Here is a 15,658-nt window from a genome sequence, read left to right as displayed (position 1 = left end):
TTTGATTTGTATTTCTCTAATGATTATCAATGTTGAGCATCTTTTCATATTTTTTTGGCTATCTGTATGTCTTCTTTGCAGAAATATCTATTTGGATCTTCTGCCCATTTTTCAGTTGCGTTGTTTTTTTGATACTGATGCTCGCTGACATAAACCGCAGCAATATCTTCTCAAATCTGCCTCCTAAAAATAAACAAATGGGACCTAATTAAATTTAAAAGTTTTTGCACAGTAAAGGAAACCATGAACAACAACAACAACAAAAAAAACCCCACAGAATGGGCAAAAACATTTGCAAGTGAAGCAACTGACAAGGGATTAATCTCCAAAACATACAAACACCTTCTGCAGCTCAATATCGAAAAACAAATAACCCAATTCCCCCCCCCCAAAAAAAAGGAATTCACTTTCTTCTGGACAGAAGTAGTACAAAGAGGATCTGTTCCCCTGAGCCTCAACAGTTGCTGAAATGCTGCCCAGGGCCTCTAAGTACCTGAGCTCAGGGATTGTGCTATCATGTTTGCATCTCTGCTGCTTCAAATATGAAATATGCTTGTGTTTACTGCATTTAATAAACATGCCTTAAGGACCTACTTTGTGCTTGGGACTTTCAGAGTCTATGGGAGAAACATGTAAATGACCAGCACCTGCCTTCAGGAAGCCTAAAGTATTGTGATTAAAGACCATTACAACATACATGGGAAAATAGAAACAACAGTAGAGCAATACCTGGAAGGTGTGAAGTGAGTTGAGTTTAGGGATGAGATTCTGCCCAAGCTGAGTCTGATCACAGCATGGAAGTGAGAGGAGAACCTCCAGGAAGACTTGACTTTCTTTGCATAACTAAACCCTCATGCTACTCACATCCAATCCTGAAGTTCAGTCTCTGGAAGTGTTAGGATACCAGAGAGTGTCCATCTTGGGGGTTAAACTGGGGACTACCCTGTTGGGAGAGATGGAGGCCATTTCCTTCACATGTGCTCCAAAGCTGCTCAAGCCTGGACGGGCCCCTCCTCTCCACCCCCCGCCCCCCGCCCCGGGGTCACCCAGGCCACACCTCCACCTTTGTCCTTTACGCAGGTGTTATAGGATCTGCTTAAGGGTCTCCCCCTGCCCTGGCATTTGCAGGGACTGAGTTAAAGCGGCTCAGCCATCTTTCTGCTGAAAGAGTTCCCTGAGCTCATGTGTATACTGTCAATATGCAGCTTTCCCCACACATAGTTGACCCCTGACTCTCCTGTGAGAAATACCTTTTAATAACTCATGGGACTATAATTCTAAAGAACACAGTTTTAGAAACGCTGTGCCAGCTGTGGAGGAGAGAGGGATCGTGAGACAGGACCTCGGCCTCCAGAGCTCAGATTAGTAGTGCGGAAGCCGCCACAAGAAATTACGCTCAGCTCGCTGTACAGGGATGTGGTGATAGAAGGGTGCAGCGAAACAAGAAGAGGTCAGAGGAGGCTTCGAAGAGAGGCTGATACAAGAGCGGAGTAATCAAGGGCTCGTTGGCATCCGCCAGAATCAAGAAAAAGGCGGGCCGGCTGGGGGGCGCGCATGCGCAAAGGTACGGACTTGGGACCCGGCGGGGCTATTTAGGAGATTGCCCTGGAAGTAGATGAAGCATGAGGGTCTCCTTGGAAAATGGCTGTGCATAAACCTGGAAGAAAGAGGGTAAATCAGGAAGGAGCTCGTGCGCCAGGCATTGTGTTGACATTTTCTCTGGCGATGAGCAGTGAGAAGGTATTGAATCCTGAAGAAAGATCATCAGCTTTCCTCTTTGAAAAGTATCCAGTGGTGTGGAGAACACACTGGGAGGTGGTAAAACTAGACACAAATGACTGGTCTGGAAACTGCTGGACTATCCAGGTGAGAGATGATGGGGGATAACCAAGACATTGGCAGTGCAGAAGGCCAAGGGTAAAAAATAAACAATGAGTAAGAGGCAGAATTGGCTAAGGGGCGGGGGAAGGTAGATAAGCCAAAGATGACTCTGTGGTTTCTGGTTTGAATAACTGGGCGGCTGGTTGTATCATTATCAGGAGAGAGAGCACAGGGAAAGGAACAAAGTCAGTGTTTGAAGACAGGGGCCCCAGTTCAGGCCTGTTGATTTTTTAGGTTTTTATGGAATCTATAGGTAAACTCATCAGTCTGGATTTTATGCTGGAGATATATACTGGGGAGTTGTCAACCTAAAAAGAGTATCTCAAGCCATGGGAGTGGATGAGATCACCCAGCAAAGTGAAGTAGGAAATGAAGTGAGGTGAGGCAAGTGCAGAACCCTGGAGAACAAAGGCCAAGTAAGCATGATGGAGGAAGGAGGTCCCAGTGCAGTGATGTGGCAAAACCTCCTTGAAACATCTGGAAATGAGTATCCAAGCGCCGTTGCTGATCCTCTAAGGAGGGCACTAACCCACGTAACCATGGTCAGAACTCGAGGTCCATGAGAGAAATCTTGAGCTGACACCAGATCCACCCATACCTGGCGTCTCTTCCTCGTCCCATCTCTTTACTACAGTCCTTCCAGTTTATGTCCTGACTGACAGACTTTCTCAGATCAACCTTCTTGCTGTGTTCCCCACTCTGCCTCTGTCCTTGTTTATTCTATCAGACCATTGTTGGCGTCTGATATCAGCCCGGGCCTGCTGGGTGCTTTGTGAAAGGAGCCTCCCTCTGCTCCTTCCCACAATTCCGGAGGACTAGGTCCAAAGCGATCAGGAGATTGAGTCTTAGATTCAGAAGTCCTCTTTCAGAGGTCCCATTGTGGCTCAGTGGTAACAAACCCAACTAGCATCCATGAGGATGTATGTTTGATCCCTGGCTTCGCTCAGTGGGTTGAGGATCCGGCGTTGGTGTGAGCTGTGGTGTAGGTTGCAGATGTGTCTCAGATCCCGTGATGCTGTGGCTATGGTGTAGGCCTGCAGCTGCAGCCCTGACTTGACCCCTAGCTTGAATCTTCCATGTGCACAAGTGCAACCCTAAAAAGAGAAAGAAAAAGTCTTCATAGAAGCCATTGCTGAGACCATGAATGCCATTGTCTAAGTAGAGTTTGGAGAAGGGCAAAAAGAAATTTGAGGAAGCCTCTGCTTCCAAGGGACTAAGAGAGAAACAGGGCCAGCCTGGGAGGCTGTACAGTAATATTCAAGAGGACTGAAAAAGAACCAAGAGAGCGTAGTGATATGGAAACCACGGGAGGGACAGGTAAATGAAGGAGGGGTGGGTGGTTGTGGTGCAGAATGCTGCAAGGTTTTCAGAAGGTGATGAAAGCAGCTCCTTTGCCTCTTTCCTCTTCGATCATTTCTAACCTTAAAAGAAGCTAATTATAGGAATGAGATGACCAGGCAATTTAACCTAACTCCGAACGTGGGCTCTCCTGAATGTACACCATATCTTGCCTAACCTGTTGATTCTTTTCCTAGATAGAAAGAAGTAAGAATGAAGCTGTTAAAAAGTGACTAGCTCTCTATCCCCAGCAGCCCCCTTAGCAATCCTGCAGGCAGATCATGCAGGCGAGATAACATCTGAAGACAGAGTTGGCTAGCGTGCGTGCAGTGGACAGTGACGCAGAACCAACCTCCTGCCTTGATGATTCACTGAGACTCTTCCCCTTTCTTCCCTGTCCTGGCTGGTCTTCAGGCTTGGTCTCAAGGCCTGAGTCCACCTTCTCCCCAGATGGCTGGCTTTTCTGTAAAGCACCTTTCCATGCCGTTGACACTGGCCTCTCACATTACTGGCTTTTGAGCCGTGTGCAGCCGAACCTGAGTTTGGTGACAGTGACTGGATTTGGCAACACAGACGTCACAGACAACTCACTAAAAAGACATGCCAGTCATCTGAGGGTGGAAAGTAAAGAAGGGGGAAGCCAAAAGGAAGCTCCTTCCAGAAGTCTAATCATGGAGAACACAGTTTTGACTCCTTCATTCATTGAATTCTTAAGCATCTACTTGGTCCAAGGCACTAAGACAATGTTCAAAGCTTCTTGTAACATCAAGGAGTCTGTGATCCAAATGAGAGGATAAGATGCACAAGAAAAATGAACTGAAAATACAAGACATCAGGAACTGTTTGACATCTCCACCCCCGCCCCCGCCTCTGCACTCTTCTTCTCTACATTTTTGTCCCTCTATGACTGCACCTGCTCCCTCAGCTTCAAGGATTGCCTGGGACACAGCCCTGTCTGTACTATCGACAGCACGGAGCCTTCCCTTAGCTCCCGATCTGCCCTCTAATCTCCAGATGGGCACTACTTTCTGCCCGCTGAGGTCTTCCATCTCCACCGTTCCTACTCCAACCTGTGGATTCTGTACTTGGGCTGGTGACCCGTGAGTACTGGTGCCAGACCACACAGTCAAATGTGGGGCCACTCTACCAAAAACACTTATCTTAGCGCTAGGACGTTAAGGCAATGATTTTCAAATGGAGACCTCGGCATGGCCCCTGGGGTACTCTCCAGAAAGGAGACTGCATAGGCTTTGCATTTATAAAACCCATGTTCCTGACTCACTTTCTGTCCTTGCTCTCTGTTTATCTGTGACCCATTTCTAAATGATGCTCTTTCCCTGGAAGCACAGCTCCAGGGGAAGCCTACTCATTCGCTTTTTCTTAGCCAAGATCCGAGTGAGGGTTAGGACCCCCGAAAGGGGCCTGGAAGGGCACGCCCAGTTCTCACCCGGGAAATCCCAGCACCTCTCTGTAGTAGGCGGATAATCGTTGTTACCGCACAGGGGGTTGAGAGAATGACCTGGGACAGCGAGTGCAAATTCTCTCACGTTTGAATGAAGAGGTATTGAGGGTCCTTTATGGGCCATTGTGCTGGGTGTAGATGCCTGCCCACAAGGCAGTGAATCATTACAGTAAAGTGAAAACAATACTGCAGGAGGTGCAAACTCTTCTTTTCTGGGGAAGCGCAGAAGAAGCGCAGGCAGCCCGGGGTTGAGGGGAGGAAGTGAGTGCTGATGTCCATCCTTTGTCCTCTGCGGAGGAGATGAAGTTGGACACTGAGTGGTGTTGGGGGAAGGAGAGAGAAGGGCCATGAGGTAAGAGAGCAAAGGAGGGATTCAGGGTGGCTGAGACAAGAGCGCTGAGTGCGGTTCGATAGGGGCCAGTATGAAAGTGTGCCTTCTATTTTATCCGGAAGGCAATAAAAAACATCTTAAGTCCTGGAGCCACCGCCACCAATGGGTCTCTTAGAAAGACCCCATCATGTGATGCCTGGATGCCGCTGGAGAAAGCTGTCAGTCTGGATTCTAATCTAGACCAGTATCTCTGGAGCTTTTTTTCATTCTTATCTCCCTAAGGAACCTTTTAAGATATTTTCCCCCCTGCCTCTCATGCAATTTTAATGTCACAGAAATGCTGTTCCTGTGTTGAGGAACTTTAGACATATCTGTGCTTTATACATAAATGATGATGTTTTTTTGTTCCCCGAGAACCAGTTTTCCCCTCCGGGGGAGGGATAGCATCTCTCTGGACTCTTCCCAGCCCCTCTCTCTTTCCCCACTTCCTGCCTCCCCCCTTCTCATGTGTAGTATCCAGCTTGTCATTTATCGAAGTCCTATCTGGATTTAGAGGCTGAGTAACTCTTAGTGGGAAGGGGAGGCTGTCCTGTGCTTTGTGTGACATTCAGCACCTTCCCTGACCTTAGATGCTAATGGCAACCCTCCTACCAGTTGTGCCAGCCACAAATGTCTCCAGACAACTAAAAATTGGCACTTGCCATCTACCTCCATAAGGGTTAAATCATGAGCTGGTGCAGCCACTGACCTTCAGCACCCCCTGAAAGGAGCTCAGGGTGGAGAACAGGAGCGAGGCACTCTGGGCTTTGGGAAAACTGACAGAACAGGCCTTCAGAGAGTTAGATATTTTCAGGAGACAATTTATGAGCCCAATTCTCGCATTTCCTCCTATCTAGAATAGCACTAAAATCCTTCATGGCGACACCTGCTCCTCCTGATTAGCAGTAACCTTCATGAGACTAGCAGTGACCTTCTGCAAAAACCGTGTGTGTTTGATGCTTGTTTGCATGGACCTTCCCTCTTCATCAAAATCACTTCGGAACAGTTGCTCCGAGCTCTCAGAAATGCTCTCTCCCAGGCCACTGTCCACATTTTGCCCCAAATAAAACTCAACTCGCAACATTCACATTGTGCTTTTTTTTTTTTTTTTTTTCTTTTTTTTCAGTTGACACCCCCGATTGAGAACCAGTTCTTTAAGCCTTTAGCTGCTGTTTCTTCTGCTCCTGCAAAACAAGATTTGCCACCACACTAATTTTTCAGCCCAGGAGAGACAACCTCCCTGGGCCCAGAGGGAACCAGGGAACCAGGAAGGGAAGCCCTTGCCCCTTACTTTGTAATCCTCTCACCCTACAAGCTGCTTCTGTGTCTTTTCCTTATGCAACACTGAACTCTCCAGCTCAGACCTCCAGGTCCTGAGTTGATAATCTCATTACAACTAATCCTGTTTACGGCCCTTCTCTTGGCAGAACAATCTTGTCAGGACAGGGGCCTTTCCTTGCCACCCACTGTTCTTGCTGCTCCATTGTTCCTGGGGACGGTGGCCTGGCTGCATATAAGCTTTCATTGATAGGGCCTATCCTGTTTACAGGGAGTCTGCAGAAGGACCGCATCAAATACTTCCATCCTTTCCTTCAATAAATGGCTCTCTTTGATCTGTGCAAGGCAAAATAGTGTTTATCAGAAGCTGGGCTTCCTCTAGCTGATGATGGGGACATCCTGTCCCAGAAGGCTCCCCAAAATAACACTTTCTGAATTTCAGAATATTTTCATGTCTCTCTCTCTCTACTTTTTTTTTTTTGTGTGTGTGTGGTAAGCAATTTTTATTTTTATTATTTTATTTTATTTTATTTTTTTTGCAGGGTATCTCTTTATAGCGAGTAAAGAAGTGGGGCTGAGTTTAGTTGTTGAAGCCCAGGGTAATCCAAAGCTGAATGGTTTTCCACAGATCACTGCCAAACAGGAGAAAAGGATGGAGCTGATGATACTATAAACATTTGGAATCAGGACAAGAGACAGGTCCTGATTAGGGCTAACCAGGTGAGATCCCTTTTCATATGGTCAGCTTCAAGCTCCAGGTTATCCAACAAGGTGAGAAAGATGTCATGGTTGCTGGTCATGGGAATAACAGGGTGGGAGGAGCTAGTTTAATTATGGGGATGAATGATAAATGGATTTTATACTTTCTTAGCTTTTAAGAAATTACTAGGTGAAGAGAGATTCTCTCTGTGATGCAGTGGATCTCAAAGTGTCATGCTGAAATCCAGCAGCATCACTTAGGAACTTGCTCCACCCCAGATCCTGAATTGGCACCTCTGGAGGTGGGGCCAGCATCTATGCGCTAACAAGCCCTCCAGGCGATATTAAGGCACACGGGTACACAGCTGTCACCCTCAAACTGCAGTGTTCCCAAGAATCATTTAGGGAGCTGATTAAAATTCAGATTCCCATAAAATCTACAGAATGGAAATAGACTCACAGACATGGAAAACAGACTCATGGTTGCCAAGGGGGAGGGAGGAAGGAATGGGATGGACAGGGAGTTTGGGGTTAGTAGATGCAAACTATTACATTTAGAATTGATAAATAATAAGGGTCTACTATATAGCATGGGGAATTCTATTTAGTCTCTAGGGATATGCCATGATGGAAAACAATATTTATTAAAAAAAAAAAAAAGAGTATATATATATAGGTATGATTGAGTCACTTGACCGTACAGCAGAGGTTGGCCCAATGTTGTAAATCAGCTGTAATTGAAAAAGAAAAAAATGCAGCTTCCCAGACCCCATCCCAGATATAGCTTCACTGGGTCCGGGGTGGGCCCTGGAAAGTCTGCTTGTTAAGTATCCCAGGGTGATTTATTAGAGGCAGAGTCCAAGGCCCGAGCTCAGGGAAGCCCTGCCCTGTGTACACAGGCACAGCAGAAATTTTCCAGTGCCCCAGTCCTGTTCAGAAGAGACTCCCCTTGTGGCTGAGAAGGAGCAGGTATCACAATTCAGTTTCCCTTTTCAGTCATTCAGTGAAGCTGGCTGCTAGGGTTACCTATTGTGGCAGGTGGTTCTTTTCAGGATTACTCTAATACTAGAAGGTTAGATAGGCCCCATCAGTTCCTCTCTTGCTGACGTCTGAAGCCCTTTGCTAACTCCTAACCTGGGTTGGGCTCATGCTGCTAGCTTGGAAGGGAGAGCTTTGTATCCCATTACTAGTTCCTTGAACCACAATCCAAGACTCAGCTTGGTTTTCCCAGGAGTTGTGTTTTGCACAGCTGATGCATTCCAGGCATTGTTGGGATGCGTTTTTCTTCTCCTTTTTCCCTACAGCCCCCAGCCTATACGAGCATATATAGCCTCCTGGGGTGATCATCTTCAAATCCTAACCCTCTCTCCCACAGCTGTCTCTCCCACCAGATGCCCTGGCTTTTCACTGTGCAAATCTGCTCTCACCTAAGACCACCCAATATCGGCTCCAAATTCCAGCTCAGAGAGGAAGCTGCTCCTAGTGCTGCTGCTGTGTCTCAGATGTAGGTTTCTAGGTACAGTATTGCTATGATTTGGCTCCTGTCTTCTTACTGCTTCTGAATGTTGGGCTTATTATTTCGTATGTGGTTTACTGTTATCTGTTCTTTTTTTGTCTTTTCTTTCTTTCTTTCTTTCTTTCTTTTTTTTTTTTTTTTTTTTTTTTTGGTCTTTTTAGGGCCGCACCTGCGGCATATGAAGGTTCCCAGGCTAGGGGTCTAATCAGAGCTACAGTTGTCGGCCACAGCCACAGCCACAGCAACGCCAGATCTGAGCCGAGTCTGCAACCTGCACAGCTCATGGCAACACCAGATCCTTAACCCACTGAGCAACGCCAGGGATTGACCCTGCAACCTCGTGGTTCCTAGTCGGATTCGTTTCCACTGAGCCACAAAGGAGACTTACTGTTATCTATTCTTAACTGACTCTTCCCTCACTCAGTCTTTTGTACCCTACAGAGAGGATCCTCCTTTGTCTGCAGTCACTGCTTGGCGCCCCACAATAGCAATGGATGAAGTCCCCTAGAGCCACTGCATACAGTTGTATGGTTTGTGTACTGCACAAAGACTCCTGAGGAAGGGGGCAAGTGTGGACTGCAATCCTGCTTGAGCTCTGCTCACGAAGATGAGTGCCTGACACCGTGCTATGGACGCCTGGAAGAAGGTACACTGTTTTGTTTTCTTTTCACTATGATATATGTGTGTGTATGTGTACACATATATACACACGTATGTACACACACACAATTATATTAGCTGATTGACTGAGACTGGATTAATATGTCTTATTGTCATTCTCAGTGTTTCTGTGAAAATGAGTGCTTGAAAATATTTTATGAGAAAGAGTTAATTCATAGGTTTTATTTCTTAGAGTAGTTTTAGGTTTATAGAAGATCTGAACAGAACGTACAGAGGGCTCCCACATACTCCTACCCACTCCCTCTCACCCCACCTCCAGTTTCCTCTATTATTAACTTCCTGCATTCATTATGGTACGTTTGTTGCAATGGACGAACCAATATTGACCCATTATTACGAACATGCTTTACACTAGGGTTCGCTCTTTCTGTTGTACATTCTATAGGTTTTGACAAAAGTATAATGCCACGTACTCACCATTTTTGTATTATTTCTATGCTCTAAAACCCCCCTGGGAGTTCCTGTCGTGGCTCAGTGGTTAATGAATCTGACTAGGAACCATGAGGTTGCAGGTTCGATCCCTGGCCTCGCTCAGTGGGTTGAGGATCTGGCGTTGACATGAGTTGTGGTGTAGGTTGCAGACATAGCTCGGATCCTGCATTGCTGTGACTGTGGCATAGGCCGGTGGGTACAGCTCCGATTAGACCCCCTAGCCTGGGAAGCTCCATATGCCACGGGAGTGGCCCTAGAAATAGCCAAAAGAAAAAATAAATAACTAAATACCGCCCCTCCCCCACCCATGTTTCACTTCCCCAAAACCTCCCTCCTTTGCTTAACTTCCCAGGCCCTGGAAACCACTGCTCTTTTTACTGTATCATAGTTTTGTGGAAGGTAAACTTTTCTTTGTACAAAGGAATATCTCCAGCTGAAAACCACCGGGTTCTTTTCACCCAGAGATGCACCAATTTTTAAAATTTAGCCAATGCCTTGAGTCTGCAGTCAAACCTAACTTAGGTCCTTTCCCTGGGTCATTTCAGCGTATCCCCACTCCCTTATGTCTCCTTATCTAGTACAACTTTTCCTCCATAAACATTACTCTGTGGTCCCTTTCTCCATCCATCCCTCCCTCCCCTTCCGCAATGCATTTTCTTTGTCAGCGGTGTCCCAAAGACTTCTTTGCAATGATGACAGTGTCCTGCAATTGGTGTCACCGATACAGGAGCCACAAGTTTCATGTGGCTGTTGTGCACTGGAAACGTGGCTGGTGCGATGGAGGAACTGAATTCTCAAATTCTATTTATTTTTAATGATTTCAACTTAAATAGCCCCATGAGGCCAATAGCTCCTGTGCCACATGGCACAGATTTAAGTTTTTGCCCACGCCAGATCACCCATGCTAATAGCATTCGGAAACTCTTCCCCCTTCCTTCCTACTGCAGGTCCTCTCCTTCCCCTTGGAGTCTTTACTCCTTAGAAAAGACACTGAATTCTGCCTGACCCCATTGCTGAAATCCACAGTTCCTGCACCTGTCACATTTATCACCATCAAACACAGTCTTTCCTTAAACAAAACATTAACATGTCTTGTAAAATCTATTGAATTTTATGAGGCTCGCCCGTGTCCCTTGTTTATGTGTTTTTATGTCTCCCTCTGCTAAAGGTTTTCTGTTCAAAACTCTATACTCCTAGAAAACAGAATAGAATTACATAACTAATGCTTTAGTTGGCAGTAATTGCAAGCCATTGTGAGTGGGTTAATACATGCTATTTTAGATGATGGTGACACAACATTTAAGGTATGAAAGAGGGGTTAGAGAAGAAACAATAGCATCAAAGGCAATTAAGAGTTGTAGTCCAGGAGTCAGCGTGGAGTGAGTCAGGAGCTATGGACTGGCTTTCAGGAGGCTGGCAGTCTAAGCACATCTGTGCCCCCAGCAAGCCCATGACATTGGTCACAGCAAGGACTCAGCTTTCTCCTTCATAGAATGAGGGTTTGGGAGTTCCCTTTGTGGCTCAGTGGTAACAAACTTGATGAGTATCCATAAGGACTCAGGTTCAATCCCTGGCCTTACTCAGTGGGTTCAGGATCCGGCGTTGCCATGAGCTGTGGTGTAGGTCGAAGATGTGGCTCAGATCTGACATTGCTGTGGCTGTAGTGAAGGCTGGCAGCTACAGCTCCTATTTGACCTCTAGCCTGGGAACCTCCATGTGCCAAGGGTGCGGCCCTAAAAAGAAAAAAAAAAAAAAAAAGAATGAAGAGTTTTGACCAGAGGCTCCAGTTCAACGTGTTTCCTAGATTAAAATGCTCCTTGGATCAAAAGTCGCCTGGGAATGACTAGAAAATGGGAATCAAACTGTGGCCACATGTAATATTTCCCCCAATCTCACCCCCACCACCCGCTCCACCAACTCGTCATGTTTGTGATGAACATATTAACTTTGCTAAGGACAAGACGGAAACAATATTTTAAGAACCAACAAAACCCAGTTCAGAGTGAGTCATTGGTCCCAACTCTAGTGGCTAAACTGACCACAAAAGTTTGTGAATAGTCTATATGGTGTCCTGAAAACATTTGCACAAACCTTTTATTTCCAGTGCTTTGAACAGAAATAAACACAGTCTTTAATCCAAACTCTACATTCCACAAAACAGATGAAAAGTTAAAGTCGAAGCACGGACTCCCTGGCTGAGTATCTCTCGGCCGCACGCCCCTGCGCGTGGTCACTTCAGTGCTTGGTCTCTGTTATATAAGCAGTAGGAAATCTCTACACATAAACATAGGGTGAGTTGTGCTAAAGGAAAATTTGGGTTCTGGAACTCTTAAGTGCATATAATCAGCACTTAGGCTTCCAAGCTAAATGATTTGCTAATGGGAACTAAAATGTGACATGCCCCAGAGTGAAATAATTGATTCATAACTTGGGAGGGTCAGAGTCAATTGTCCTCAGTCAAGTGCTTAGGTATTTTGTTCTTCCCTAAACTTTGCTGCTGTGGTGAGCACTAGGAAGAGTGTTGTGATGACTAAAGGAAACGGGGGCAGAGGGCTATGAACCCTTCCTTCAGAGTCTCCAGCACCATTGCGAAGAACATTCGTTTATAGCATCTCTTGCCTACTGTCTCTCCCCGCTGGACTGTAAGTTCCAAGAAGGCAGGGAGGGTGTCAGCTTTTGCTCAGAGCCTGGCATGAAGGAGGGAGTCCACACAAGGCTTTTGAATGAACCATGAAAATCATTTAGAGTCACTGTAGTCAAATCCCTGGGCTTGGATTTTGTGTTCTTGGACAAGTAGCTTTTCTGCCTTTATCTTCACTTTCTCTTCTGTAAAGAAGGATAAAAAAGGCATCTACTTGGTTAAATAGTTGTGAGAAGTAAGTGAGATAATATGTGCAGAGATCTTAGGATAGTGTCTGGTACACAAGGAGGACTCATTAAATGTGAATAATTTTTGATTATATGATGATAGTTGATATGTAATAAGCACTTCATAAGTGACAGCTCTTTGTTACTGAAAGACTATTTGCCTTTTGAAGGAGCAGCTATAGGGAGGTCTTTGGTCACATATACTGTAGCGGGACGGCTGCTTTGCCTTTGCATGGTAAGCCAGTCAAAGGAAAGACCAAAATGATGGTCACAATGGTTCATAGATCTCTAGGGGCCGAGGAAAAGTTACAAAATGTTTTCCCACCTCGACATTATCATGCTTCTCTCACTTCCTGGTAGCATCCTCTCATCTCCATTTAGCCAATCATCCCAGAAAGTCCCCAGCTTGCAAATAAGCCTCCCCTATAGGATCTGTCTCTACCCATCATGGGTAGAGGATGCTCTCGTGGAAATAATTTATCCCTAGAAAGTAAATGATAGAAGTCTGTATTTCTGTATTCAGGACAGGAAGGGAAAATAAGAAAAAAGACTTGAGACTAATTCTAGATTCTGCCTTTACTGTGTCACTTCCGGTAAATTACTTGATTAGTTGTCTCAGCATACTTTCAGTTAGATGGGAATAATCAATATGGGATCCATGTCTGGGTTTATGAAAATTAAATGAGATAAATATGCAAAGGGCCTCGTTCCATTTAGGAGAAGAGAGTTTCCCAAATTGAGAAAAGAACAATTTTGCCATCCCCGCCCTTCCAACTCTAGTCATTCTGAGTTTCCAAACTGACCTAGGAGATTTAGCTAAGGGCTTTTTCCTTTCCCTAGGGACTTCCTTTTTAAATGGTGGGGCTTTTTCCTGTCTAAGGACAAAGGAGGGGTGGGGAAGGACACACACGCACACACATACACACTGACACACACTTTCTTTTCTTTGCCTTCCGACCTCTTCCCTAATTTGTAAGTAAAATTTGAATAATGCTATAATTCCATTCTAGTATTTTCTGTATACTGCCTCTTAATGGAATAAGGTAATATATCTTATCCCTACTCCCTCCCCTCATTTTCCGAATCCAATGACACTAGATTTGAGTTTTATAGCATTTCAGGAACAAGTTTTTTTCCTGTGTAATTTGGGATTCAATTTCATTTGTTTGAGAGTTGGCTGTTGTTAAAAACCTAATTATTTTTAATAAGTATAATCACTTTCATCCACTTTATTCATGTTTTATAATTAATGAACACTCACTTTAATAGTCATAGTTCTTTGAAGTCTAAGGCTACACATGAGTATTTCTTGTTTCAACATGATCTAGCAAGATCAATAGTTATTTGCAAAAAAATAAAAGGGGGGGAGGGGTTAGCATGACACTTAAAGAAGGCAGTATCCCAAAGAACATCATTGTAAAAAATATGACAGCAGTATCATAGATCTCCTCAACGTAAAAGTACAATTAATGCTAAGAAATATGTGAGTAATCTGATCCATTTAATTCTGATGGGGAGAATATATAGAAACAGAGCTAACCTAGAGATCAATGATTTAGACAGCTGATTGGGTAGATGATCTGGAAAATAAAGCGAAAAGCTCAGAGTGTTTTATAAAACTCGCTAAAGCAAACCTAGTTCTAAAGAGAAACATTCAGACAAATTCCCAAGTTCGGGTCTTAATGTTCCTTTTATCCTATTAGAAGCCATCCCTTTCCTGAGCACTGAAAGGACTGGGAGGTGCTTGATTAATCCATAGGGATCTAAGGCCTTTTTCAAAAGGCACTCAAAGACCTAAGCAAACATTGCCTCTGAATTTTGTAAATATTTTAGTCCTTACTCATTTATCTGAGCAAAACCATACATCCTATTAACAGCCTTCTCTAGGTACACTTTTAACCTAAAGAAAAAAAAATGGGAAAGAAAAAATGTGCTTTGGGATTTAATTAGAATTGAAAATTCATTTTCTTTCTATGTAGTAATGACTTTTGTGGGCTTATTAATAATAAGTTCGCTTAAAAATATTTAAAGCCCCATGAGGAATGATTGGACAGTCTCATGCTTTATGCAGTAATTTTTGTGTCAAAATCATCTCCCTCAAGCCCCTTCCTCTTCCCTTTATCTCCCCTCCCTCCTTTGTCAGGACCATCAGAGAGAACTGCTTGGTTCTCGGTTTGATCCCAGAGGACAGATGCTGGTCTCTCAGTCCCCAAACTTTGTATCTGTGTGACCTTGAGCTAGTGGCTTAACCTTCTGAACCTCGGTCTACTCACGTGCAGCAGGGTATCTACTTCCCAAGGTTGTTGTCGGAATTAGATCCGATGGTGGGGATTTTGCTAGTAGGAGAAAGGTTTCCTTTGCATCTCCCAGTCGCAGTTAACTTTCACTTGGACATAATGTTATTATCGATCAAAAGTAAAATGGGCCTTGGGACATGGATAAATGCGTGAGGTCAGAGTACAGATTCCAAATTCCACTGTCACCTCTGAGAAGGTGCAGAAGGCAAGACCTTTGCATCCCTTCTCCTTATGTACGTAGTAGTAAGCACTAGATGCACATGTTTTCGAATGGTCTTTTGGCAGATTTGATGGAGATGAGGGAGAATGAAGCTGGTAAAGTGAGAAGATGGTAGAGAATGACGGGTTAAGAGCAAAGAGTGGAAATCAAGCACACAGGGTTCCGATTGCTGTCTTGGAGTGACTTTGGACAAAAGTACCCTCAATCTGCATTTAAATCTGACCATTCTTCTCCTTCTCCACCCACCTGCCACGCCCCCTCACACACATACTCGCACAAAGCAGTGACAACCACCACCACTCTGAGTGGCTTCACCTTGCCTTTAGGATAAAGTCTAAGTACATCCCACAAGCTCTGGTCCCTCTCACTGTTCTGTCTCTGGTTCTCTTAGCTCCAGCAACAGTGTCTTTTCTCAGTCCTTCAGAAGTGCTCTCTGGCACTTTCTTGCCCCTGTGTTACCCAACAGGTGTCCTGTCTCATCTGCCTAGAATGACTCCCCCCACCCCCACCAGCATCAGTACCTCTTCCCCAAATATCCCTGAATGTCTAGACTCAAACATCATTTTCTCAGTGATATTTTACTTCCTGCCCCCATATAGGGGCTCCTTACATGCCC

The 15,658-nt window shown here is 44.9% G+C and overlaps 1 protein-coding gene across 3 annotated transcripts in view; it reads left to right on the top strand.

Annotated features, from left to right (window-relative positions):
• The window catches only part of LIFR (LIF receptor subunit alpha), a 367,688-nt gene that overhangs the window by 229,095 nt on the left and 122,935 nt on the right, over positions 1 to 15,658 (top strand). Inside the window, exons 8-10 of one of the 3 annotated variants that reach the window (XM_085002125.1) lie at positions 6,958 to 7,049; positions 8,404 to 8,532; positions 8,986 to 9,190. The gene's annotated coding sequence lies outside the window, so the exon portion shown is untranslated. Of the gene's footprint in view, positions 1 to 6,871; positions 7,050 to 8,403; positions 8,533 to 8,985; positions 9,191 to 15,658 lie in introns of all 3 variants that reach the window. The other 2 variants (XM_085002126.1, XM_085002124.1) reach the window with 2 other exon arrangements.

Source organism: Sus scrofa, chromosome 16, assembly GCF_054392235.1.
Source record: "Sus scrofa isolate SSC_HxYL_T2T_F1_AM1 chromosome 16, Sscrofa_HxYL_maternal_Yorkshire_Landrace_v2.0, whole genome shotgun sequence".
In the NCBI taxonomy this organism is placed as follows: Eukaryota; Metazoa; Chordata; class Mammalia; order Artiodactyla; family Suidae; genus Sus; species Sus scrofa.
This window is presented reverse-complemented; position numbering and strand designations above follow the sequence as displayed.